Here is a 25,399-nt window from a genome sequence, read left to right on the forward strand (position 1 = left end):
AGCGTTTATAGAAGATTTTATTTTTTGTCAAAAGTTAGCGGAAATTGATTTTTATTGTTTTTTCACAAAGTTTCATTTTTCACTAACTTGTGACAAAAAATAAGATCTTCTATGAACTCACCATACTCCTAACAGAATACCTTTGGGTTTCCTCTTTCTAAAATGGGGTCACTTGTGGCGTTCCTATACTGCCCTGGCATTTTAGGGGCCCTAAACCGTGAGGAGTAGTCTAGAGAACAAATGCCTCAAAATGACCTGTGAATAGGACGTTAGGCCCCTTAGCGCACCTAGGTTGCAAAAAAGTGTCACACATGTGGTATCGCCGTACTCAGAAGAAGTAGTATAATGTGTTTTGGGGTGTACTTTTACACATACCCATGCTGGGTGGGAGAAATCTCTCTGTAAATGGACAATGGAGTTTAAAAAAAAAAAAAAATCAAAAAATTGTCATTTACAGAGATATTTCTCCCACCCAGCATGGGTATGTGTAAAAATACACCCCAAAACACATACTACTTCTGAGTACGGCAATACCACATGTGTGGCACTTTTTTGCAGCCTAACTGTGCTAAGGGGCCCTAAGTCCAATGAGCACCTTTAGGCTTTACAGGGGTGCTTACAATTTAGCACCCCCAAAATGCCAGGACAGTCAACACACCCCACAAATGAAACCATTTTGGAAAGTAGACACTTCAAGGTATTCAGAGAGGAGCATAGTGAGTCCGTGGCAGATATTTTTTTTTGTCGCAAGTTAGAAGAAATGGAAACTTTTTTTTCCCTTTTTTTTGTCACAAAGTGTCATTTTCCGCTAACTTGTGACAAAAAATAAAATCTTCTATGAACTCACCATGCCTCTCAGTGAATACTATGGGATGTCTTCTTTCCAAAATTGGGTCATTTGGGGGGTATTTATACTATCCTGGAATTTTAGCACCTCATGAAACATGACAGGTGCTCAGAAAAGTCGGAGATGCTTCAAAATGGGAAAATTCATTTTTTGCACCAGTTTGTAAACGCTATAACTTTTACCCAAACCAATAAATATACAATAAATGTTTTTGTTTTGTTTTTTATCAAAGACATGTAGCAGAATAACTTTTGCGCTCAAATGTATAGGAAATTTTACTTCATTTGAAAAATGTCAGCACAGAAAGTAAAAAAAGTCATTTTTTTGACAAAATTCATGTCTCATTCATGTCTTAATGAATATAATAAAAAGTAAAAATCGCAGCAGCAATCAAATAGCACCAAAAGAAAGCTGTATTAGTGACAAGAAAAGGCGATAAAATTCATTTAGATGGTAGGTTGTATGACCGAGCAATAAACCGTTAAAGCTGCAGTGGTCTGAATGGAAAAAAAAGGCTCTGGTCCTTAAAGAGGAACTGTAACGACAAAATTCCCCTGGGGGGTACTCACCTCGGGTGGGGGAAGCCTCAGGATCCTAATGAGGCTTCCCACACCGTCCTGCGTCCCTCGGGGGTCTCGCTGTAGCCCTCCGTACAGCCGTGACGCAATATTTACCTTCCTGGCTCCTGCGCAGGCGCTCTGATGGCTGTCGGCGCCGAAGTAGGCGGAAATACCCGATCGCCGTCGGGTCTGCTCTACTGCGCAGGCTTCCGGCGCCTGCGCAGTAGAGCGGACCCGACAGAGATCGGGTATTTCCGTCTATTTCCGTGCCGAAAGTCGCCACAGCGCCCCCACTGGAGCCAGCAAAGGTAAATATTGAAGCTACAGTCGGCTCTGTCGCCGGCTGTTCGGAGGGCTGCAGCGAGACCCCCGTGGGACAGAGGACGGCGTGGGAAGCCTCATTAGGATCCGGAGGCTTCCCCCACCCGAGGTGAGTACCCCCCAGGGGAGGTTTTTGTTGTTACAGAGTCTCTTTAAGGGGTTTTATGACTGCAGTCCTTAAGTGGTTAAGGACCAGAGACCGCTGGTACAGAAATGGCGGAGTCCCGATGGAAAACGACGAATATACCCGCACATACCCGCCGAAAGTCGGTAATCTGGCCCACCCACTATGCCGTCAGAGACTTCCTGTGAGCCGGTCAGGAACCACTTTCATTGGCTCCTGATCCTGTCTTTCAATGTAAGCCAATGGGAGTTGCTTGCATTGAAAGACAGGGCCAGGAGCCAATGAAATCAGCTCCTGACCCGCTCACAAGGATCTGCCATCATAGAGACAGGCAAAGCCAGTGAGCTGCAACGACAGACGGCGGGGATTAAGCGGCAAGATCGGCGAAAACGGAGGATGCGTGCAGTGGCGGCTAATTGAAATATATGCCCTGCCAGCCAGGTGACCACCAAAACAGGGCGTAGATTTCAATTAGCTTGGTCCTTAAAGAGACTCTGAAGCAAGTCTAAATTCTCTTTATTAACTTGTATTCATTTGAATCACCCACAGCCCTGCTAAACCGCTGCTATCCTGCGGCAAAACAGGGGGTTTATACCCCCCAAATCACCTCTGCAAAATCCACAACTTTCTTAGTCGTGGAATTTTGCTGCTCATGGAGGCAGAGCTATGAGCTGCAGCTCTGCCTCCATGCGCGTCAATCTGCCGGCGGATCTCCATCTCTCCTCGCCCCTCTCAGTGAAGGAAGGGAGAGGCGGCGATCAGCGAGGATTGACGGGCGAAGAGGAAGAGCTACAGTCATTAGCTCTCCCTCATTCATCTTATTCTTGTAATACTCATTTATCATATATGTATTTCACTTCCCACGTATAAACCACAGTACGTAGGAATGCATTTGAACCCCGACGCATGCGCCCTTAAAACCAGATCCACTACACCCTCCCTCCCCGCTGCCCTCCAGCGTGAGACGCGCTCACGCATGCGTACAAGCACATCCTATACGTCAATAATGACGCATTGCCCATACCCTGACGCGTGAGCGGTGTGATGTTATCGCACTGCCCACACCACGACTTACAGGCAGTGCAACGTTGTGGGCCCACCACTAATAGAATGGGATTGGTAAGGGGTGGGGGCTACGTGATGGGCAGGTAGTGGAATTACTATGGGTGAGGAGGAGAATGAATGGGGGGGCGTGTCCGTGAGCCAATGGGAGCCTGGGGACAGGTTATGTAACTTAACCAAATCACACGCGTGCACGCGCACTCCCGGCCGCGGATTCGGTAGCCACGGAATCAATGTATCGGGCTATGGAGCCCGATCACTGATTCCTCTCCCCCGCTGAAAAAGCAACAGCTTCTCTCGGAAGCTTCGCTTTTTCTGAAGCTATGTCCCTCTAAGCGTACATTGTACGCTTAGAGTGACGTCATGTAAACAAACTCAAGCCAAAAAGTAAAACTACAAGTAAAAGTAAAAAAACATTACAATACACAAACATTTCCCCAAATAAAACACTTTTATATCCCACCCTCCCAAAAATGCCCACATAAAATGTTTAATTAAAAAAAAAACAAAAAAACATTACTATAAAAAAAAAAAAAAAAAAAAATATTTACCTAAGGATCTAAACTTTTTAAATATCTATGTAAAGATGAAATATTTCTCTTTTTTTTATAAGCTTATAAATAGTGATGAATGCAAAACGGAAAAAATGCTCTTTTATTTTCGAATATTGTCGCGATACATTGTGATAGGGACATAATTTAAACGGTGAAATAACCGTGACAAATGGGCAATTACAATATGTGGGTTTTAATTATGGAGGCATGTATTATTTTAAAACTATAATGGCCGAAAACGGACAATGAATTTTTTCTTTTTTTTTTCTTATTCTTACTGTTAAAATGCATTTACAGTAAGGTAGCTCTTAGCAAAATGTACCCCCCAAAGAAAGCCTAATTGGTGGCAGAAAAAACAAGATATAGATCAGTTCATTGTGATAAGTAGTGATAAAGTTATAGGCTAATGAATGGGAGGTGAACATTGCTCGGATGCATAAAGTGAAAACGACTGAGCGCTTAAGTGGTTAAAAAGGGTCAGTGACTGAGGATGATGTGGTTATGTAATTTAGGAGAGGGCGGTGCGATCAGGTCGCACCGCCCTCTCCTAAATTACATACCCACATCCTCCTCAGTCACTGACCCAATTTATGTTACATAACCTGTCCCCAGGCTCCCATTGGCTCACGGACACGCCACCCCATTCAGTCTCCTCCTCACCCATAGTAATTCCACTACCTGCCCATCACGTAGCCCCCACCCCTTACCAACTATGCCATTGGTCCACCCACACACACAGGTATATAATCAGAATTCTCCGGACTTACTAGTACAGAGGCGCTTATCGTGACCTTGAGACTATACTGGTAAGTCTAATCTACTGCCTTTTTACTATAATGTTTTCTTGTGCCACCCCACCTTCCTCCTTAACCACCCCCCGCTTTTTACTATTATCCCATTTTTACTATTATCTCCTTTTTACTATTATTACTTTTCTACTACCCCAGGTCCCCCTCACAGCCCCCTTACCTTATGTCCCATTATACCCATAACCTTGTCTTTGTCAACCCATTAATTACACTAACTTAATTATGCACTAAACATTATTCAACATACACATATATATATTAGTCTAAGGACACTATCTCTGTCTTTTCAGTGTACTCCTATCTGTTTATTGCCTGAGGAAGTGGGAATATACCCGTGAAACGCGTTGCATTGTTTGTTTTGGAGTATATAAAAAAACCTGTTGTCATAAACACTGATGGTATCCTGTCTGCTTCGGGGAGGCGAGTCCACCACCACCGCCTGGGGAATTTTGAACTTTTTAGTATCTTTTATCCTGCTGGCGCCTCTGTCCATTCTTACATTACCAATATCCACCCCTGGTGGAGGGGTCGATTCCCCATCTTTTTCTTTATCTACAGAGAGCAACTTTTAATCCTGAGTGAGGACAGGTCTAATCTCACCTGCCCTTACAGTAGTTGCCTAGGCGGTAACCCACACTTGTGAGTATATACATTATATAATGTTCATATTCCTTCTTATTGTTTTGCATACTACATTATATCGGGCTCTCGGTGTCCCCTCTTTTTCAGGAAGCGCTCCCCGGACATAGGAGAGGGGATTCGGGGGGTATAAACCCCTCGTTTTGCCACGGGATAGCGGCGGTTTAGCAGGGTTGAGGGCGATTCAAATGAATACTAGTTAAGAGAATTTAGACTCGCTTCAGAGTCTCTTTAAGTAGTTAAACTATGCCATTTGTTCTAAGTCTAATTCTTAGGCCTGGGACCCACTAGCAGCACTTTCATAGCCTTTTGTAAGCGCTTGAGATTTGGAAAGACCGTGCTAATGTAATGCAATGAGTGTGATCCCACTTGAGGAATGAGATTTTTTTTTTAAATCCCCCACAGCACTGCATTAGCAAGAGCTTTACAAATCCCAAGCACTTTAAAAAAGTGCTGCTATAGTGAGTTCCAGGCCTTATTGTAGTTTTGAATAGTGGGGTAATGGTTTAGAACCTAACTGCAGTACTAATTTTTTCTTACATCCAAGACATACTCAAATAATATGAAACCTGTTTTCAACCTAGGTCTCCCCAAAGAGCAAAAAACTTCCATCCCTTTTCTACCACCCATAGGCTTCAAACCATCCAAAGATCAAAGAAACAGAGAGAAACCAGAAAATTAATTATTCATCTGCTACATGTTTATCGTCCATCTTAATGCATTTTCCGTACAGACCAGATATCCCTTCACTTCTCCACTTTAAGGTTGCGTGCTCCATTTCCCAAGTATTTGCTACCATCTTAATCAAATGCTGATTTCCTAGCATTGCTCCAAAATGTCAAGACCAGCACCAGGGCTGCATTAAAAAAAACATCTAAGCAATGGCTTTATTTTTTTACCCCAATCTATTTACTCGACCAATAGAGGGAAAAGTTGAAATTAGAAATTGTGTGTATATGCTTCCAAAGTATGGCAGCAATTTCATACTACACACTGATCAATCTGTGCTGTCAGCACATTAGAAGAATCCTCACTACACAATTTGAAAAGTCATTAGAACTGACACCATGGCTTCAATTCACAAATTCACTGCATGCTCAAATCTTTGTGAATTGACATTATACTGACATGCGTTGAGGCCGGAAATTTAGCTCACTGGTCGGAAATTTAGGCTTGCCATACGGTAACAGACTAAAAGTAGATACACACATCCAATTTTGATTAACTTATGACTGATCAATTTTATCACTTATGTAGTATGAGAGCTTACCTACACACAGTATTCAAATTGTGTTGACCTTCATACGACATGGAAGTGGTAAAACTGGCCAATCTAATTCTAATCTAAGTGAACCAGGCTTTTGTGAATTGAAATTAAACCAAATGTTCGGTAAAATATGCTGTTTTCTGCATTGCCGCATGCGGTAATGCTTTGCCTTGTCAATTGTGGCCCACGTGTAAATCAATGGGCTTGTTCTTATCTAGTGTATCTCTGCATGCAAAAAAAAACAACAACAACAACAAAAACAAAAAAATCACATTGCATGCAATATTTCATGAAACTACTACATCACTACAATATTTTTATTTTTAAGTGACAAGCAAAAAAAAAACTTGTAGAGCTAATGACCCTTTGAACTCCCCTGTTGTAAAACCTTATCTGAACCTGTCTCGCAATGTTTCTTTGCTGTTTAACAAAAACACAGAACATTTATATCGCGCTTTTCTCTTGGCGGACTGGCGCCAGAGCTGCAGCCACTAGGACGCGCAGCAGTGTTAGGGAGACTTGCCCAAGGTCTCCTACTGAATAGGTGCTGGCTTACTTAACAGGCAGAGCCGAGATTCAAACCCAAGTCTCCTGTGTCAGAGCCCTTAAAGCGGTATTGCCACCTTAAAAATCAAAATTTCAACAACAACTGGTCTGAGTGTATTAAGTGATAAAGATGCTAATCCTGCATTCAAAACTTGCAAAACTTTTTCTGCTGTTATCGTTTGTAGTTATCACATACATTAGGGGCACTGGCCCTAGTGCAAAACAGTGCCAAAGAGTTGAATGCTGGGAGTTCTTTTTATCTACAATATATTCCTCCTTTTCCATTCATTTCCCTGCCTAGCTGCTTATAAGAAACACCCTCTAATTACTTGTGTTTACAAGCAAGGCTGAGGTGACTCAGTGATTGGATGTGTAAATAAAAAAAATAAAAAAAAAGCGCAGTTGTTAGTATACACCTCCGTGGGAGTGTCTGAAGACTATGGGAGGAGGGCAGCTAATGAATACACAATGAGCAAGAGAAGGGAGGGGGGGGAAACAAGAATCAGGGAGGATATGATGTCAGCATTAGCTTGGCAAGATGGCCACTGCCAAGAATAGGATTTACTGCTTTTCCTTTATAAAATTCACAGGAATTATTACGTGGATAGCACAATACATCTGTTATGTAAGTAGAAATAGTATTTATCTACATACATATAAATATAGTGTGTGTGTGTGTGTGTGTGTGTGTGTGTGTGTGTGTGTGTGTGTGTGTGTGTGTGTGTGTGTGTGTGTGTGTGTGTGTGTGTGTGTGTGTGTGTGTGTGTGTGTGTGTGTGTGTGTGTGTGTGTGTGTGTGTGTGTGTGTGTGTGTGTGTGTGTGTGTGTGTGTGTGTGTGTGTGTGGTGTGTGTGTGGTGTGTGTGTGGTGTGTGTGTGTGGTGTGTGTGTGTGGTGTGTGTGTGTGGTGTGTGTGTGTGGTGTGTGTGTGGTGTGTGTGTGGTGTGTGTGTGGTGTGTGTGTGGTGTGTGTGTGGTGTGTGTGTGGTGTGTGTGTGGTGTGTGTGTGGTGTGTGTGTGGTGTGTGTGTGGTGTGTGGTGTGTGTGTGGTGTGTGTGTGTGGTGTGTGTGTGTGTGGTGTGTGTGTGTGTGGTGTGTGTGTGTGGTGTGTGGTGTGTGGTGTGTGGTGTGTGGTGTGTGGTGTGTGTGTGTGTGTGTGTGGTGTGTGTGTGGTGTGTGTGTGGTGTGTGTGTGTGTGTGTGTGTGGTGTGTGGTGTGTGGTGTGTGGGGTGTGTGTGGTGTGTGGGGTGTGGGGTGTGTGGGGTGTGGTGTGTGTGGGGTGTGTGGTGTGGTGTGTGTGTGGTGTGTGTGTGGTGTGTGTGTGGTGTGGTGTGTGTGTATGGTGTGTGGGGTGTGTGTATGGTGTGTGTGGTGTGTGGGGTGTGTGTGGTGTGTGGGGTGTGTGTGGTGTGTGTGTGTGGTGTGTGGGGTGTGTGTGTGGTGTGTGTGGTGTGTGTGGTGTGTGTGGTGTGTGTGGTGTGTGTGGTGTGTGTGGTGTGTGTGGGGTGTGTGGGGTGTGTGGTGTGTGTGGGGTGTGTGTGTGTGGTGTGTGTGTGTGTGTGTGTGTGTGTGTGTGGTGTGTGTGTGTGTGTGTGTGGTGTGTGTGTGGTGTGTGTGTATGGTGTGTGGGGTGTGTGTGGGGTGTGTGTGTGGTGTGTGTGTGGTGTGTGTGTGGTGTGGTGTGTGGTGTGTGTGTGGTGTGGTGTGTGGTGTGTGTGTGTGTGGTGTGTGTGTGGTGTGGTGTGTGGTGTGTGTGTGTGTGGTGTGTGTGTATGGTGTGTGGGGTGTGTGTATGGTGTGTGTGGTGTGTGTGGTGTGTGTGGTGTGTGGGGTGTGTGTGGTGTGTGTGTGGTGTGTGTGTGTGTGTGTGTGTGGTGTGTGTGTGTGTGTGGTGTGTGTGTGTGTGGTGTGTGTGTGTGTGGTGTATGGTGTGTGTGTATGGTGTGTGTGTATGGTGTGTGTGTGTATGGTGTGTGTGTGTATGGTGTGTGTGTGTGTATGGTGTGTGTGTGTGTATGGTGTGTGTGTGTGTGTGTATGGTGTGTGTGTGTATATGGTGTGTGTGTGTATGGTGTGTGTGTGTATGGTGTGTGTGTATGGTGTGTGTGTATGGTGTGTGTGTGTGTATGGTGTGTGTGTGTATGGTGTGTGTGTATGGTGTGTGTGTGTATGGTGTGTGTGTATGGTGTGTGTGTATGGTGTGTGTGTATGGTGTGTGTGTATGGTGTTGTATGATAGGAGTACTGTAGTATAGAGACTTTAGGTATAGCTGTATAGTGATACTGAGATATGATGCTGTAGTGATATATTAGAGAGTATACTGAGTAGTATATGTCTTGAGTATGAGTAGTGTTTATGGTGTGTGTGTGTATGGTGTGTGTGTGTATGGTGTGTGTGTGTATGGTGTGTGAGTATATAGCAGCTAGATGCGTAGATCGTTCGTGTGCGGTGTGCGTGTGAGTGTGCGGTGTGCGTGTGCGGTGTGGGTTTTCTAGGTTAGCATGGGTGTCGCTTGTTCTTTAACCATTACACTATCCAGCCACTGGTTTAAGTGCTTTAGAAAATAGGGTTGGGTCTGAGAGCTCAGAGAAGCTCTTTTGCATAGATAACTATTTCTTAGCTGTACTACACATACAATTCATCATAAGTTTATTTTCACTTCAGATTACCTTTGTGCAAAACCATTGTTCACCGTATACAAAATCTGATTTATCAGAGCCCATCTTAAAATGCAACAGAAGCGTAAATTGAGAAGCCCTATACTAAATGCTTCTAGTCTAAACAACGCTCTGCAAAATAAGAAATTCCTCAACAGCAGTTATCAAATAACAGGAAGGGTTTGATTATAGTTAATACCGCTACATGTGGTGCTCTCAGTGCAAGGGAGTCTTTCTAACATAGGTGATAAGAATTCCGGATAACTTTGTTCCCAAAATAAATGCAAAACAAGTTAAAGTACTACTATCACGAAAATGTTAAATACATTATACATTAAGTTTCCCCTAGGTCAGTGATCTGCAAACTTGGCTCACCAGTCCCAAAATGCATTGCAGGAGTCTGACAGCCACAGTCAGGACTTGTAGTTCCTTAACAGCCGGAGAACCAAGTTTGCAGATCACTGTCCTACCTTGCTGTCGCTTACAATAGGCAGTAAAAAAAAAAAAAAAAAAAAATTTGATACATTGACAGATTTTGGACTAGTCCAAATTTTCAATATTTCACTTCTACAAAAGCACTCCCTGGAAAGCATCTATACAACGATGCCTGCCATTCTCCCTATTCATTTGCACACTGTTCTGCAAAAATGGACAGAGTAACTGCTGTATAATGAGAACTGATCAGCTGGCATATTGGCCTCAATTCACTAAGCTTACCTCCTGTCTTTAATAACTCTTCTGAGCTGTTTTACAGTTAGATCACCATGGTGATAACTGTAAAACAGCTCAGAAGAGTTATTAAAGACAGGAGTTAAGCTTAGTGAATTGAGGCCATTGAGTCATAACTGACTCAAGCATGGCAAGCTTTCAATTGTATAATCTGTTTCCAAGTGAAAAATGTACAGTATTAGGGTATATCATGAAGGGAGTAATTACCTTTTCACACTTTTACATAAACAATATTCAGATTTTTTTTTAATACAGCCTCATTACAGTACACAGACGTCAAGACTTCTTCTGAGCAGGCCATATGACTAATATGTTGGTGAAAAAGAACAATGAGAACATATGGTTGACCCGACATATCTAAAATGCATTTCTAGCTGTGTGCCTTCTAAACTATGCAGCTATGGCTTGGGGGCTCTGCCATAACAATGTCCCACTCTGTCCTATTACTATGCTGAACCAGACTAAGGAACCATTTCCTTAAAAACAGCACAATGCTTGCACTTCATGCAGAACTCCCTTGTCAATGAAAAAGAGAAATATTCAGCTAAACAGTCCAAAGGATATGTGATATGCTGTATTTCCAACACTGATTTATACCAGCCTAAACATGCATGAGCAACACATGATCACAGATGATACCAAATCTAAAGAACTATTCTTGTTAAAAAAAAAAAAAAATGTTCCATTTAAAGTGGATCTAAATCCAAAACTGTCCTAAAAGATTAGGCTCAGCATGATGACCTTTAGGGGACAAAATGTCTTCGTTAAAATTGATGGAAATCCTAAAAACTGCTAAAGTTCTGGATTAACTTTCAATGAGCATCGTACTAGGTATGATAGGAGACTGAGTATCTTCAACACAGGTAGGATCAACTACTCTTATCCTGTGAATGTATACATCGTACAATTAGTTAAGTGCTATTGTGCTATACTAGAGGGCGCCTCCTACTGTCGTCTTTCCAGAACTTCAATGAGCATCAGTCCTTTCCTTTACAGGCAGAGCCTTGGCACTCATTTACAGCTACTGTTTAGGCTAACACACCCAGCTCAGTGCAGTGGATCTCTACATTTATATTTGGAATGAAAACTTTTTATTGTGTGTTGTGCAAGAGTTCGGGTCAGTTTTAATTGGGATGCATTCTACAACAATTCAAAACTTCCTGTTCATTCAGCAGTACCAAGTCTGTTGCTTTCCCCTACTACAGAGAAAAAAAAAAAAACAAGAAGTTACCCATGCGTTGTGGATGCCTAAGCAGGATAGGAAAATTAATTTAAAGAGACACTGAAGCGAAAAAAAAAAATTATGATATTATGATTTGTATGTGTAGTACAGCTAAGAAATAAAACATTAAGATCAGATACATCAGTCTAATTGTTTCCAGTACAGGAAGATTTAAGAAACTCCAGTTGTTATCTCTATACAAAAAAGCCATTAAGCTCTATGACTTTCAAAGTCGTGGAGAGGGCTGTTTTCTGACTTTTATTATCTCAACTGTTAGTTAATTTTTTACTTTTCCTCTGCCAGAGGAGAGGTCATTAGTTCACAAACTGCTCTGAAAGAATCATTTTGAATGCTGAGTGTTGTGTAATCTGCACAGATTAGAGAATGACGCAATGTTAGAAAAAACTATATACCTGAAAATAAAAATATGATAATATTTTCTTTGCTGCTACTCTTCTAGTAATTATTCATAGTACACAACCAATTCATCATATATATTTTTTTCGCTTCAGTGTCTCTTTAAAAGTTGATCTGTCCACTCCAAAAGCCAGGAAAAATCTTTTACTCCTCATATGTCCAACTTCAAAATGATAAACAAAGCTATGGTCATAAAGGACCAAGTGTTATTGCTGTCTCCAGAACAGAAGATTGGTCTACTTCTACAGCAAGGCAGTTAAAGTAACCAGATCACCAGAGCACAATCTGTTGAAACTTTCATCCCATTTCTTCTGCTTTTGGAAGCCCTTCTGCAATAAAACCAAGCATCCAGAATAATTTCCACAGTAATGCTACCAGCACTTTTGATGTCTGAAGAATGCTCTCAGTTACTGGATTGCTTCCAGACGCCAACCTTGGCAACCATCCAGTTTTCTTTAGATTTAAGCACTTATGTACTGCATGTTTTCCTGGAAGAATTCCCACAAAACATGCATCAACATCATGCTAAAAAGGAAGCATACTGAAGCTGTAAAGTAAAAAGAAAATGTTTTAATGGTGACATTTCATAATGAGAAGAACTGAAACTCAGATTGTGACCACCTGCTAATATCCAGAATAACCGCCTCAAGCAACATGGACGACACATGGGCCCATAAGGGTGATGGGCAAGATTCTGAATGGTTACTGGAGGTATCTGGAGACATGGAATCTGCAGTGTGTCCAAAAGCAGCAGCATAGCAGTGGATTCAGTCATCAAACATGCACCTTTATCTGGTTTCAAGACTCACATGCTATTGTTTCAAACAGCTCCTGGACGGTGTCTGTTGCTACCAGGATGCATGGACTCTCTAATGTAATGGCCTGCAACAACATTGGCACTGCTGCTATTAACCTTGTAGTATTGTAAGATTCCAAGGTGTGAAGAAACACCACAGTAGGTATAAGTGGTGTGCTAAGACCCCAGCCCAAGTCCCTCGATATCTAAAGCACAAAAATGAGTTGGCGTCCCCACCATCAGATGATAAAGAGCTCTTTTATTCCATCACAGGGACAAACAGTGTTTGCCCCGTGATGAAATGAGAGCCATTTATGACCTGTTGGTGGTGCCGACCCCTTGTATCATATTTAGCTGGATGTTGAGCAAATCGTTTTGGATCTAAATACTTTCATATGGACTGCGGTTTTATTCCCGGCTCCATGCAACTGTTGTAAACACAATATTTTTAAAATTTCCAAATAAACATCAAATTTTGTCAGCTTATTGGCTCAGTGTGCTGGTCTATCCTGTACCATAACCGTCTGATAGTGATCTGGCAAACAGACTATGCACCTCGCTGGAACCAGTTGTGCGACCGATTTCCGGTCGCACAACTGTATACGGTAGGACAATAATCAAGTTTGGGTTACGATTTGGGGATTTCGGAATCCAGGAAATTGAGCTTAAAGAGGAACTCTAGTGAAATTAATGTAATAAAAATTGCTTCATTTTTACAATAATGATGTAGAAATGATTTAGTCAGTGTTTGCCCAATGTAAAATCTTTCCTCTGCCTGATTTACATTCTGACATTTATCCATTGGTGATGTTTTTACTGCTGGCAGTGGAAGGAGATGCTGCTTGCTTTTTTTGGCAGTTGTAAACAGCTATTTCCCACAATGCAACAAGGTTCACAGACAGGAAACTGCCAGGACCATGGTCCTCGGAGTTTCTTGTGGGCGGGGTTTCACTACACTATCAGCCATACAGAGCCCCCTGATGATCTATTTGTGAAAAGGAATAGATTTCTCATGTAAAAGGGGGTAACAGCTACTGATTGCGAACACGGTAAATCCAGCGCTGGAGACTTGGGCGCAGCCGGCGCCACCATAGGCCGTAATAGGAACTACGGCTATCGTAGGCACAGGGAGTAACTTCAGCGCCGTCAGAAGACGGATCTGAAGTTGCTTTTAAAACAATAATTCGGCTTCCAGCAATTGCTGGAAGCCGAATTATTTCATTCCCCCACTATCCATGTCGGCCTGGAGGGGGAATAGTAATTAACACGGCCCAGACTTGTGCGGCAGCAGGATTAGCCATATACTGGCTGTGTCCTGCGCCCAAGTCTCCGGCGCCGTTCTCTCTCGTACGCACTGATTGGGATGAAGTTCAATTCTTGGTCACGGTTTCTCTTTAAAGGTAAACCATAGCCAAGAGTTGAACTTTATCCCAATCAGTAGCTGATACCCCCTTTCCCATGAGAAATCTTTTCCTTTTCACAAATGGATCATCGGAGGGCTCTGTATGGCTGATATTGCGGTGAAAACCCTCCCACAGTGTGATGTCAGGACCATGACATCATACTGTGGGAGCCTTGTTGCATTGTGGGAAATAACACCTGCCAGCAGTAAAAATGTCACCATGTGGTAAATGTCAGAATGTAAATCAGGGAGAGGAAAGATTTTACAATGGGCAAACACTGACTAAATTTATGCATAATTATTGTAAAAATTAAGCATTTTATGACATTTTCACTGGAGTTCCTCTTTAAAGTGCAACTAATTGTACAGGAGGACAGTGGACTTCCCTGACTGGTCAAAGGTTGTCCTCTCCAAACTGCTGCCATGTTTTTGCAATTAACCTATGTGAGCATGGGTGTAGTCCCCAGCCAACTGCATTGGCGACCCATTCTCAGCAGGATTTGCTGCACACATCTAGAAGCCCCCTGGTTCATTAGGAGAGCAAGTTGTTGCACTGTAAGCTCGCCAATCGGCCCTCACCAACCCACTCAGGTTACGTTACCTCGCACATTGATGGCTCATGCTACCACATCAGGTAGTCATGGTTCTATTCTTCCACTTATGGTGCACTTCAACCATAGCAGCTACAGTGAACAATTCTGACATGCTTCTGGCCTTGGCCTCATGGACAATGTTCACGTCTCCTTAATTGTGCCAGCCTCCACCCCCTCCCTAACCACCACCACCAGAATGGCCACAGCTGCTATATTGGCACCTTGTGGTCATTCCACCCTATTTGCTCACAAAGTCTCAACTTGACAGAACCATTTGTTTATAAACTGCACATTCCCGACATCAGAGGTTGCGGTTATCATAATAATGTGACTCAACCATGTAGAATACATACATATATGAAAACAAATGTGCAAGTCTGTGGATGTAAGTGAAGCTGCCTGCAAGTGCAGAGTACAGAGTCCGATGGTGGTTTAACACAAACATCCACTGCAACAAAAAATATCAGTTCTGGTAAGACAGATACTTTACCTCAAACTTCAAAACAGCTCAACTTTTTTCTCAGTTTTAAAGTCAAGCAGAAGTAAGAGGGATATGGAGGCTACCATATTTAGTTTTTAAACAATACCAATTGCCTGGCAGTCCAGCTGATGCTCTGCCCCTTAAGCTTACAGCCATAGACCCTAAACAAGCATGCAGATCAGAAGTGTCTGACTGAAGTCTGACTGGATTAGCCACATTCTTGTTTCAGGTGTGCGATTCAGACACTACTGCAGACAAAGATCTGCAGGACAGATAGGCAACTGGTAATGTTTAAAAGGAAAAAAAAATTGCAGCTTTCATATCCCTCTAAGTTCAGGTGTACTTTAAACAATAGACTCCCATAAAGGTTGATTATTAAATAAAAGATAAACCCCAAAAAGACATAAGAATAAACTCCATATCTTGAATACTACAATGTAATTGCCATGTCAGAAACACTGTCACTAGCCACTTCCTGCACCACAGACTTCCAAAGTTAAAAGGCTAAAAGTGCGTACACGTCTGATTTTATGCCCCATTTGTCGTTCAAACCGGACTTTTGAACGGCATGTAATTCAAACAAAAAGTCGTTCAGACTTCTTGTACACACAGACGACAAAACATTGCTAATTACAGCTCATTTAAATTTCGTTTGAGTGGTCAATGGACTGGATAGAACAATGGACCAGATCAAAGACTTGTCAAAAGACTTGTTGGCTGAATGTCTACAAGTGTCAAAGTAATAGACTTTCAGGCAGGGAACACACTACATGCGTTTTGCCGTGAACAGCAAAACGTGCACGATTTTAAAGGCTATTGAAATAGCGTAGCGCAGGAAACGCGTGCGCCGCATACGTTTGTGCGTGTTTGCATTCGCGTTTTTTTCCGCATTTTCTAAACGCACAGTTTTCTGCTTTTTTTCCGCACGTTGCATGACAGTACATGCCATGCAAACGCATATATGCGGAAATGTACGCGGAAAAACGCATGCATTAGACGCAAACGCAAAACCCGATGGAAACCTGGGAAATGCAGGGGAAAACGGCCCTACAAGCGTGTTCCCTGCCTCAAACAAGTCGTTTGCACACATGTATGGACCTAACTGTCGTTTGACGACAGTTAGTCCATGGATCCGCCGAGTGGATCAGTCAAAACTGCTGCCATCAGTTTAGCGATCAAACGTACACATATCCAATTGTCGTTCAAACGACCGGTTTGAACGACAAGTTGTTCAGAAATATCAGACGTGTGTACGTACCTTAAAGTCTGCTAGGGATAGAGTCTGTGCTCCTCCCAACTGCAGTCTCAATAACATGAATATACAGCGCACACAGTGCTTAATTTTAACTCATTCAACTAAAACAAACTTTTGACCTACAGAAACATCTCTTCAAACAGAATGGGAACTTTTGGGGTCTTCACTTACTAAAAACTGTTAAGGACTTTATTTTGACTGCTGCCTACAGGTCGGTTTTAAAGCTCATATGCATTTATGGGGATTAATATAAACATGTATGCACAGAATCATGGACAGAAATACTTATTTCCACTGACATACAGCTTTCATCCTGTTCTCTCTGGATTCAGGCAAATCAACCATCCAACACAGAGTAAAGGTGCCCATACACTCGTCAGATTAGCAGCAGATAGATAAGAAATGCATCTGATGATCTATCTGATGTGTTTTTAGAACATTTTTTACCAGGATAGAATTCCAATAGATTTCAGTTTGAAATCTATTGAAAATTCGATCTGATGGCATTTTTTTTCCATCAGATTTCCATTAGGGCCAATGCAAAATGATAAGCAATCTCATCAGATCGACCTAGATTTTCCACCCTGCCAGTTCGATGGAAATCGATGGAAATCGGCCGTCGATCTGTCGATTGGCCAACCGATTTGCAATCGATCGATTTTGATCGATCGGTCAGAAAATCGGCTGAGTGTATGGGCCCCTTTAGAAGAACAGTAGATGCCAGACTATATTTACAAGTATTCCTGCATTGCAGTGTAAAGCATGTGTCTTCATATGGGGGGGGGGGATGAACACTTTTCAGTTTACAGGAAGTAAATGGTTGGCAAATATAAGACCTGCTTACCAATAACAGCTGCAGGCAAACACTGTTACACAACTTTGTTACAAACTTCAAAAGCTTAGTTACAAGAGTGTTGGTGCACATTTACACAAGGATTGCCACCTAGTGTGGCAAACAAATACGTCTCCAATCCTAATCGGATCAAAGAGGAATCAAACCTCCCCCCAATACACTTTGCAGATTTTTAATAGATTTTACAATGAAATCTATCAAACTGCAGCACAGCACCATTCCAAAGTGAACCGCTATGTGCCGTCGATTTACAGCCTGTCTGATAGTAAATGCTATCAATTTTTGCTGCAAATTGATCAAAATTATGATCAATGGGGCTAATAGGGCTGTAATTTCCGGCGGGGAAAATCTAGGCATCTTTGGCCAGCTTTAGACTTCCACATATATTTTATATTTGAATATTACATTTTACAGACATGACCACTGTGCCAGTCCAGCCGCCATGTTGTATCTTATAGAGAATCTATTTCAACAAAAACAAAAAAACAAAACAAAACCGTAATTGTTTTGGTATGCTAGTATCCAGGGCTGTGGAGTCAGTACATAAAAACTTCCAACTCTGGGTACTCAAAATGGCTCCGACTCCTCGACTCAGATTCCTTAGTCTAATACTTGCCAGGGCTGTGGATTATGTACAAATGTATCAGACTCCTGACTCCTCAGTTTACGAAATCACCGACTCCAACTCCGACTCCGGGTACCCAAAATTGCTGACTCCAACTCCAAAGCCCTGTTAGTATCATGCAATGCAACGTTGCTGTGCTAATGAGTGCTTGTGTTATTTTTAGTCTCAGACTCACTGTGGTATACAGTAGAATCCCATCATACTAAACTACTATACTGAACGGGCAGCATGGTAGCGTAGTCTTGCCTTGCAGCCCTGAGTCCCTCATTCGAATCCTAGCCAGATCGCTATCTGCATGGAGTTTGTATGTTCGTGTCTGCGGTTTCCTCCCACATCACAAAAACTTACAGATAAGTTAATCAGCTTCCCACTAAATTGGCCCTAGTCTATGATACATACATTAGACAATACAGATATTTGACTATGGTAGAGATTAGATTGTGAGCCCCTCTGAGGGATAGTTAAGTGACAAGACAATGTACTCTGTACATCGCTGCTGAAGATGTCAGCGCTATATAAATCCTAAATAATAATAACGTCAAGGGAACAGGCCAAGTAGTTTACTATTGCAGAATTATATAAGTGCCTGGTGGGGACCTGGAGACGGATTTTGTTTATGAGATTCTACTGTAGTAAATTAAACAAAGAAAAAACCCCAAACTAAAACAAACAAAAAACTTTTCCGTATAGCAACACACACAGATGCAGGTAAACCAGAGATCCGTTCCTGTATGGTAGGGGGAAAACAAATGTAAAGAAAGCTCACACCTGAGAAAAAAAAAAAAGGAAAAAAAAGGGCATGTATAATGTATTCCCATTAGCCTGACACCTTCCTGATATCTCTCTGTTCAAATATAAAACACACAGTGCTACTACAGTACTGCCTTCTCAACAACCACGCTGTCCTGCACACTGAGAGCAGGCAGCTTCCCAAGATAACAGGATCCTGTTCCAAAACCAACAGTGATAGAACTAATATGACAACAAAGTGAAGATACCAGGCTCTTTCAACCGCAAGAGTAATTTATGAATCACTTAACTCCATCGTTCCCATATATAGAAATAGGAGAATTAAACGTGCATGCTGCCTTCCTTGCAGAGACAAACACTCACTAAAAGAGCACTAGAACCCATGAGTATCACAAGAAGGCTTTGTACACAAACGTACATGCACAGTGAACAATCAATGTGCTTACCCAATACATTTAGCCTTCTGGAAATAAAAGCAAAGAAGTGTGAAAATTAATAACTGCAGAAAGCACAGCATTAATTCAACATCAAGTGAGAGAACAAAAGTAAACAGAAATACCGCTGATAAGATTGGAAAAACACCGATCGGTTTAAGCTCCAGCTAGCATATTCCCCCTGGATCTGTCTCCGAAGCAAGTCATGCATGTTGTAGTCTTTGCAGCAAAACTGTCAAAGGGAACTTAAAAGTGCAGAAGGCTGAGTCTTCTCTTTGGAAGAATACAGGCAGCTGGCCCGGCGAAACCATCAAGTTTAGATACTAGTTAAACCAGTTCTTTCTCATTCTGGATGAGCTCATCTGATGCCCTCAGGCCCCAATGAGGGAAAAATGTAGTTCAGCTACAGGTTATGGCCTATGCAAATATAGAGGCAGATAAACAGTACAGAGTACGTTATATGTGCTGGCAGGAAATGATTAACATTTTGTAAGAGAAGCAACTTATAAAACTTTTCACCACACAATACAAACCAAAAACCACATTTCCCACACAATCTAGCAGAGTAAAAATTTAATTTGAAAATCATTTCCCATCATTACTACATAAGCCTCTAATAAACTCCTCAATTAAATTGCGTTATTTGTCTTGCCCATTTATGGCTTTAGATAATAAGAGGAGGGTAACCTGTGGCAGCCAGACATCAGTGTTTTAGTAAACAGATGAACATATACATACATTTTTCTGGGTTGAAGTACTTTGCCACTTTAAAGCCCGTCTATATGTTCACTGTATAGACATCTGCAATTTGGAACACCAGCTAAAAATACATGACACAGTAGTGTGGCTACAGAACAAATGCAAGAGCAATAACAAGATCCAAGACCACATTTGCTCAAAACATGGTGCCATGTGGAAGAGAATCAATGATTGCACACCAGCTGGCCGGGCACATGAGGAGGACAGTAATCATTACAGTCTCCTGTGTCAAGCACACCAAACAGTAAGCTGTGAGAACAAGGGGGGGGGGGGGAGCATGACAACAAAGCAGACTGCACTGACAATTTGTGGAAGAGCTGTCTGTCTAGCAGCCTTTGTTAAAGCATCCAGCGGCAGGTCTTGTAAACTGGCAAACACAAGCAAACATTTTTTTATCCGCACCAAGAGAATATTTCGGAAAACGAATTACAAAAGGCAGACGGCGGAAACCTGTTTTCATCCAAGCTCCAGTGACATTTAATCACACGGTATACTCAAGAACCTCAATCAATGCAAATGACATAACTTATTCATTAGAAGACGAAGATACAAAAAGGTGGAGCTTGCCTGTAGTATGAGAAAGCCAAGAGATAAACAAAGCCATGCAGGTTCTTACAAGCGCAACAATCAGCCAGTGCTAAGGAAATCAATACTTACTTACTACCTGCACTGATTATCGGTACAAAAATGTTGGGCATAAAATCAATTCTTTATTTTTATCTGGTATACAAGTAATAAGGATGCTAATCCAAAAGTTAAAAATCGCTATTACTTTTCTTGTTGATAAATGACCATTCCCCAGTTTACCTGACTCCTAATTAGTACACACAAAATTAAACTTGCAGGGCATGCTGGGTTGTCCTTTTTTTCTTCTCTACTTCCCCTCAGCAGCCTGATTGGCTGAAGCCTCTTTCCCTCCTGTTTTCCCCTCCCACACCTCTGTTCCTCTCTGATTGGCCAATATTTCTCATGCTGAGACAATGCACTTTCTATAGTGAAGGGCAGGCAAAACAGGCAGAGGAGAGTAAGAGAGGAAAGGGCATCAGGATTGGCTTCAAAATAGCCACAGTTAAAGAGACACTGAAGCGGAAAAAAAAAATGATATAATGAATTGGTTGTGTACTATGGATAATTACTAGAAGATTAGCAGCAAAGAAAATATTCTCATATTTTTATTTTCAGGTATATAGTGTTTTTTTTTCTAACATTGCATCATTCTATAATATGTGCAGATTACACAACACTCAGCATTCAAAATGATTCTTTCAGAGCAGTCTGAACTAATGACCTCTCCTCTGGCAGAGAAAAAGAAAATTGTTCACTAACAGTTGAGATAATAAAAGTCAGAAGACAGCCCTCTATCCGACTTTGAAAGTCGTAGAGCTTAATGGCTTTTTTGCATAGAGATAACAACTGGAGTTTCTTAACTCTTCCTGTACTGGAAACAATTAGCCCGGCGGATGGCTCAAAAGCAGGCTTATCACCAGAACGACAGTCTGTACACACGCCCGATTTGGCGTGCGGACGACTGAACGACGGGACGTTCAAACGACCCGTCGTTCGCAAAAAATCTGCCGTGTGTATGGGCCTTAATCTTAATGTTTTATTTCTTAGCTGTACTACACATACAAATCATAATATCATAAATGTTTTCGCTTCAGTGTCTCTTTAAGATGGGAAATGCTAAGAAGGATTTTCTATTTTTTTTTTACTGTAGAAAAATCACTAAAATCAAAACGTGGACAGTGCAATACATATGTTATGCAAGTAGAGCAAGTATTTATCCACCTATGTTTTTTTCCTGAGATAGTATGGCTGACAGCTCCTCTTTAATGATAGATCGTTGTACAAAAAAAAAAAAAAAAATGACCACATTCCTACAATAGAGCAGAAAGTTTGGAATGTGTTGCAATGCAAGTTTAAACACCTGAAGAAGCGCCTTTCAGAAAATCTAAGATTATAGAATGATAAATCTAATGTTGAAAACTTAACCAAATGCAGAGCTAGCTAGATAGATAGATACACACACACACACACACACACACACACACACACACACACTCTTTGCACAGTAATTATGAGACATGTTATGTTTTATATGACTTTTTCCTTTAAATTCAAGAATAAAATGTAACCTCTACAGTCTACCCAAAATTGACTCATCTACCTAAAAATTGCCGGCAACCCAAGTCATCAATTTCATTACCTCTGGGATCATGGCAGAGAGATGCCTTCATTATAGCTCACAAGTGACGCCCCCCTCCCACCCAACATACACCTTATGGTCTCACTTGTGCTATTGTTATTTTTTATTCATAAAGCCAAACATATTTCGCTGTACCACATCAAAGATCAAAGGGAGTCTTGCTGCTCCATTTTCCATCCATTACTGTTTTAAAAAAAAAAAAAAAACTTAATTTGATATTTATGCAAAACCCCTTCTCTGAGCACTGTGACTTTATAAAGTCGTGGACAGCACTGTCTTTTGAAGCTCTTATCTCAACTCTCATTGTTTCTTGTTTATGTTTTTCTACAGAGAAAAGTTCAAAGTGTCAGTAGCCTGCTCTGTGGAATCATTTAAAATGCTGAGTGTATTTTGGAAACGGCAATTATTAGAGAATGATGCAATGTTATAAATAAGCTATATACCTGAAAATAAAAATGACACTTTTCTGTGCTACTAATGTTCTATTAATTATCCGTATTTTGAATAGACATCTTTAGCATTGTACTATTCATGATGGTAGCCACATGTGGAACAATTTAAATAATCGTAACAAGAGTATCAAAATATTTCAACCCTATAAATCAAATTGACTGTGCCAGTCTGCTTTACCATTACCACGGAGTCAATCTAATTTTTGTACAAAAAGATTGTTCAGATCATTGACAAGCTAAAAATTAAACCAATGTGGTAATCAGTTTGTCCAGGAAAGTCAGTGGCAATGGCCAAATCAAAGCCAGAACTTCAACTATCTTGGCAGATGCAAAAATTTGACATTTCTTGTTAAACAAAAATCATAACTCAGACTTGTTGAATTTTCTGTCCAACACTAATTGAAACATTTCAAATAACTGAATTGAATAAATTAACTGACAGTCTTATTAATAAATCAAGCTGTCAGAAAATGATTTGCATCTGATTCAATCAAGCTATCAGTTAATCATTAGCTTCCAAATCGGATTAGCCACATGCAAAAATGTATTTTCAGTCTCCTAATTCCAGTACCTGGGAGATCAAAAATCTATAGGAAAGTCAAAAGAAAAGTTAATTGTTATGACACTGCCCAGTGTAGACCTTTCTTGGAGTTCTGTCTCCTACTGGTATAGCTCAAATGCTGTTTATACTACCTTTGCCTGAAATGCTGACCATACCACCCAGGAGTAAAGTGAAACATCAAACTTGACTCTTGTAGCATTTTCAATCTACAGAAACAGGAAATAGCAAAGGGCTAACCTCCAACTTTGCAGTTAATCAGACTGTGGAAGTAAATTAATGACAACCTAATTAAATCAATCAAGCAATCAATCAACAGCTTTTTGGGTCTGAATAGCCTCTTGCTTAATTCCAGTTCAGCCACTAACTGCAGAACAAATAAAAAACAATAAGCAATCAAAATGAACTTCACATCTCTATGAAGGAGATACAAGCATCCACCAAAAAAAAGTGAACAGCAGCAATGAGTGTATCAGACCTATTAAAAAATAAAGACAGAAACTGCCAAGGTCTGCTAATCCTCTACAGAGACATCGATCTATCCATATCTGCCAGGTTTGAGACTGAAGAGTGTGCCAGGCATGGACACATGCAGCTCCATCCACTGTAGCAACTCACAGAGCACTTGGGGGGAGCTGAGGAGGTCTGAAAGGCACAATAATACTGTGATGTCTATGCAGAGAGCTCAGCCTTCCTCACGATGATGTACCTAGAGCTGCTGTCAGCTGACAGGTAATCAGAGACATCATACACACACACACAGGTCAATACAAGTCATAGTAAAATCCATCCATCCTCCCTCCCATCCCCTCGCCACACAGGTCTCACCGGCTGATAATAACGGTCCCCGGCCGCCCCCCTCTCCCTGTCACCGGCTGCTGGGCTCTGTCAGGGGATGGAGGAGGGTGGAGGTGGGCACGGGAAGCCTCGCGGAGAGGGGGGCGCCGGTTACACTCAACAGAGAAGAGACAACCCGCCGCCGCCGCTCAGCACACACCGAGCGAGAAGCGCGCACCCGAGGCTGATGGAGCGCGTGCACGAGTCGAGAGCGCGCGCCCCAGGATTTACCTCAGGGGGTAAAAAAATAAATAAATAAAATTAAATAGTGGAGTTGGTAGAGAAGCGAGTTTGAATGGAAGGATTGTAAATATATTTGCCGAGCAGGCGATAGGAAGATAAATAGCTAAGCTGCTCGGATGAATGGAGGAGACAATGGGATATATAGGCCAGCCTGAGAGCCGCGCTGCTAGCACACACAGGAATGCGTATGAGGGGAAAATGGGCTCGCTGACGGCACTGGGCAGCGTACAGGGGACGTCTATAACGAGAGGGGTTCCCCCTCAGCCGCTTGCGGTGCCCCCGCCATTGAATGGACAATGGAAACGTTGGTCGTGCCCGCGCTCAACCCCCCTCCTTCTTCGCAGCGCGCGCCACCGATTAACGTACATGCACGCGCATAGTCTAAGGCACGACTGCAGCGCTACCGAAGGGAGGCGGGGCTCTGCCAGACTGAGGACCTGCGTGATGTCGTGTCACGTGTGGACTCACTGCAGCCTTGGGGGGCGGGGCTGAGAGGAAGACTACGCGGGAGTTACAAGCTGAAAGTGGAGGAGTGTGTGCGTGGCTCCAAGTTGCTATTCAGGACTAGTCTCTTCATTAGTAGCGTTTTTGATCAGCAATGGAATGGCACTGCAGCCTCTGAACTCATCTCCTTATGTAGCTGCCTCCTGAGGACCTCCAATGTTTGCTTGGTGCAGGGGCGTAGCAATAGGGGGTGCAAAGGTAGCAACCGCATCGGGGCCCTTGGGCCAGAGGGGCCCCGAAGGGCCCTCCCTCAACTACAGTATTAGCTCTCTATTGGTCCTGTGATGGTAATAATCACTTCTATAGATACTTTGAATAGTAGTGATCATTAACAAGCTGTTCCCCATCCCCTTCTTGCACCTCTGACACTGTAGTTGCCATTGGCAGGTTTTGGAGCGCCGTATCAATTGTTATGTATAGAGTGCTTGGGGGGCCCCATTGTAAAACTTGCATCAGGGCCCACAGCTCCTTAGCTACGCCACTGGCTTGGTGCCAAACGCTTGCTTGGTTGCTCGTTTGAACGCCAGTGGGTTCTGTAGCAGTATATAAAAACAAAAAGGGCTCTATTCATAAAAAATTTGTGGCGAAAAAACTCCTGGAGGGAAAATACCGCAGCGGTATTTTAGACTTCTGGGTGGTCATTCATAAAAATGTTGGCAGCTGCGATGCAAGTGCGGAGATCTCCCGCTGAAAGCTGGTGGTAAGCTGTCGGAAGGCATGCGGAAACACTTACGCCGGCAGAGTCCCTCCGTGCACTGCTCTCTCTGGGAGGTCTGTCCCATTCACTTGTATGTAATCCGCAGGCTTTGAGGAAGCGGTATTTCCCGTCCACATACCGCTTCCTCTAATCTTTATGAATGGCCATTTTGTTACTTTTTTCTAGATAAATCTAGAAAAAC

At 42.3% G+C, this 25,399-nt stretch overlaps 1 protein-coding gene across 2 annotated transcripts in view; it reads right to left on the bottom strand.

The window, feature by feature from the left end:
• Window positions 1-24,374, bottom strand: part of WNK3 (WNK lysine deficient protein kinase 3) — a 217,239-nt gene extending 192,865 nt beyond the window's left edge. The window contains exon 1 of one of the 2 annotated variants that reach the window (XM_068248302.1): window positions 23,745-24,374. The gene's annotated coding sequence lies outside the window, so the exon portion shown is untranslated. Of the gene's footprint in view, window positions 1-23,534; window positions 23,695-23,744 lie in introns of those variants that run through there. The other variant, XM_068248303.1, reaches the window with a different exon arrangement.
• Between the last annotated feature and the right edge of the window lie 1,025 nt (window positions 24,375-25,399).

Source organism: Hyperolius riggenbachi, chromosome 8 (genome assembly GCF_040937935.1).
Source record: "Hyperolius riggenbachi isolate aHypRig1 chromosome 8, aHypRig1.pri, whole genome shotgun sequence".
Lineage (NCBI taxonomy): Eukaryota > Metazoa > Chordata > Amphibia > Anura > Hyperoliidae > Hyperolius > Hyperolius riggenbachi.